The 3,651-nt window shown below is 37.9% G+C and overlaps 1 protein-coding gene across 1 annotated transcript in view; it reads right to left on the bottom strand.

Annotated features, from left to right (window-relative positions):
- ANXA3 (annexin A3) overlaps nucleotides 1-3,651 on the bottom strand; it is a 70,413-nt gene that overhangs the window by 24,349 nt on the left and 42,413 nt on the right. The gene's annotated exons all lie outside the window — the stretch shown is intronic.

Genomic DNA, 3,651 nt, shown 5'->3' with positions numbered 1-3,651 from the left:
AATAATCATATACATTGTATATTGACAAAATAAAAATTTAACGAAAAAAAAAAAAATGTCTTGACAAACTGAAGAATACTATTACAAAACAGAGAAAAGTTTAAATGCCAACATTGTATTTAATTTCCTGGTGCTCTTCTGTTGTGAGATGGATACATTCTTCTTGGAACTATTACTGTATTGTGTGTTGTGGTAAATGCAAAAGAACAGAAAGAACTGCCATTCTGGATCAAATCATGATTCATTTCATCTGTTAATGGCACTTAGGAATGCACAGAGGGAAAATGAGGGTGGGTGAGCTGCTAGCTTGCCTTCCAATTCCCATTACCTCCTTCCTTCATAGTAACAGAATCCATACTGTTAGTAAGACATAATGCACAAGGCTTAAAAACTTCATTCTCAGCTTTCCTCTTAACTAGATACAGCTCTATGACTAAGTTCTTCATAGTAAAAGACTAAGTTCTTCATAGTAAAATGTAGACAGACATATGTAACTTTGTGGGAAATCTCCTTAAAGGGATGGGCCATGCCCACTTTGGTCCTTTCTCCATTGCACACCTTGTATGTGGATTGATGCCTGGAGCTCGGGGAGCCATCTTGGATTATAAAGATAACAACCGCATCATAGCAATGGCATAAAAGTAAAGAGGAAGGGGCCTGAGTTCCTGAAAGTTTTGAAGAGCTAGCGTACCAGTACTAGAATTGCCCATCTCCAAACTTCTTCTACATATGATAGAAATAAACTTCTATTTTATTTAAGCCACTGTTGCTTTTCTGTTTTATTGCACCTAACCCTAATCTCAATGAATACAACTAGATGGTATCATTTGATATCCCTCAAAAGTAAGAAAGCTATTCCAAAACATACTATTTTCCCTTAACAAATGCCAACTGAATTCACGTATTTCAGTATGGACTAGTTAAGCCCCTTTTGCACAACCTGTGATGTGCAGTGCCCATTGATTTTAAATCTCTGTTCTGCTGCATCCATGGGGAAGTGACTCTCTCGAAGCCACATATTCCTGGGTGTAGGTGACACCTGCTGGTGATTTGAACTCTGCCTGCATCATTCTCAAGAACTCTACAAATCAGCCATATAAATGCTCATCCTTTTAAATCAATATAAGATAATTATTGAAATTGATATGAGATTATCTAATAGCAAGACCTGTGGTGAGATGGAAACTTCTCCAGCATGATTTTAGTGAGTCTCTTTTTATGAAATCTATAATTTTTCAAAGCAATTCATATAAGCAAAACCCACTATAAATATGTTATTTATCTAAATTATAATATAGTATTATATTTTATAATACATTACTATATTAATATAATATAATATTTAGTAGGCATCATTATACTGAATAATTGTGATATTGTTACAGCTATCCTTCAGTCTAATAAGAAAGTTTTTTTTAATTTAAAAATATCAAGTCAAAGAATGAAGCTCCCATTTAGAAGTATTTTGTAATTCAAGAATCATCTAGATGAGAGTTTATAGTCATCTCATGCAGCCTCCCAAGGCCTCCCTTTACCCCAGATATTTTGAATTAAATAAGACTAATAAGAATTACCTGCCCAGCCTGGGCGAATGAGCGCCGAGGTGCCAGCGTGACCAAGCAGGTAGGCCTCATCACTGCCAGACCCCATCCCCAGCCCAGGCGAGTGGGTGCTGACCAGAGAGGCCCGAACCTTCCACCCACAGGCATTGAGGCAGCTATGCCAAACTAGCAGTCCTGGCAGGATCTTCGCCAGACTTCGTGTCGAACCAGTGGACCATGAAATCCCTCACCACAATGACTTAACACCAAAGGAAAGATACCAGAAATATGAAAAGTTGAGAAAGTACACCACAAAAGGGTAATAACTCTCAAGCTCTAGATCCTATAGAACAGGAAGCCCTTGAAATGTCTGACAAGGAATTTTGAGTGATAATTTTAAGGAAACTAAATGAGATACAAGAAAACTCAGCTAGACAACAACATGAAATGAGGAAAAGTATACAGGACCTGAAAGAAGAAACATACAAGGAAATCAGTGCCCTGAAAAAGAATGTAGCAGAGCTTGCTGAGCTGAAGAATTCATTCAATTGAATAAAAAACACAACAGAGAGTTTAACCAGCAGGTTTGCAGAAGCAGAAGAGAGAACTTCTAACCTTGAAGATGGGCTGTTTGAAATAACACAGGCAGACAAAAAAAAAAAAAAAAAAAGAAAAGAAAAAAGAATTAAAAACACTGAAGAAAATCTAAGGGAGATATCAGAAAATCTTAAGTACTCAAATATCCGAGTCATGGGTATTCCAGAAGGGGAGGAAAAAGGAGATTGCAATGAAAACATAGTCAAGAAAATGGTGGCAGAAAACTTCCCAGGTATAGGAAAAGACACAGATCTTCAGATTCAGGAAGCTCAACGATCCCCAAATGTATTCAACACAAAATGGTCTTCTCCAAGACATGTTATAGACCAATTGGAATCCCCAAATGTATTCAACCCAAAAAGTAGACCTTTTGACTCCTCCAAAAAGGTCTTCTCCAAGACATATTATAGTCAAATTGGCAAAACTCAAAGACAAAGAGAATCTTAAAAGCTGCAAGAGAGAAGCGTCAAGCCACCTATAAGGGAGCCCCCAATCTGACTAACATCAGATTTTTCATTACAAACCCTAAAAGTCAGAAAGGAATGGGATGATATATTCAAAATACTAAAGGACAAAAATTGCCAGCCAAGAATACTTTACCCAGCAAGGCTATTCTTCTGAAATGAAGGACAAATAGTATATTTCTTAGACAAACAAAAACTTCAGGAGTTCACTACCACATGGCCAGGTTTATAAGAAATTCTCAAGGGAGTACTGGGTTTGGTACCTGAAAAACAACCACCACTGCCATAAATACTCAAGAAAAAACAAAACCCACTAGTAAAATAAAAATGGCAACAATGAAGAGAAAAAAAAGTTTATCTTCTACCCCAAGAAACCAACAAATACAGAAGACAAACAGTAAATCAGAAAGAAAGGAACAAAAGATACTTTTGGTAATGGGCCACAATAATCAACCACATTGTATATTGATAAAATAAAATTAAATTAAAAAAAAGAAAAGAATTTCCCAAAGTAACCTCCATCTGGGGGCCAGTATACCCCTTCTTTGGTCCTCTCCCACTGCAAAAGCTCCGTGATACACAACTGACTCCTCAATACACAAACACAGAAACCATGGCTCCCTTAAGTTACATGGAGAGGCTTATAGGGGGCTGTTGTACTATAAAGAATTGGGCTGGTCTTTGTCCCTGGGAGGTAACCTCTAAATTCTTGTAATTTCTCAAGTAATTGGAGTGTCTTTGTTTTTCATGGTGGGCCCCTTAGACCACACCTGAGTTAATGCTAACAAGATGACTCATATCACATCAGAAAGACCAACCATGTGATTAGAGGGTTGAGGCTTTGAGCCATGTGATATCAGTCTGACCTATGGGGAAGAGAAAGGCTGGAGACTGAGATCAATAACATGGGCAGTGATTCAATCGATCATTCTTATGTAGTAAAACTCCAATAAAAACTATAGGTACCAATGATTGAGTGAGCTTGCCGATTGGTAACCAATGTGCTGGGAGGGAGGAAGTTTCACCTTGCCCCCCCCCCCCCCCCCCCC

This window comes from Galeopterus variegatus, unplaced genomic scaffold, assembly GCF_000696425.1.
Source record: "Galeopterus variegatus unplaced genomic scaffold, G_variegatus-3.0.2 Scaffold1607, whole genome shotgun sequence".
Lineage (NCBI taxonomy): Eukaryota > Metazoa > Chordata > Mammalia > Dermoptera > Cynocephalidae > Galeopterus > Galeopterus variegatus.
Note: the sequence above shows the minus strand (reverse complement) of the source record. Positions and strands in the feature narration are given on the sequence as shown.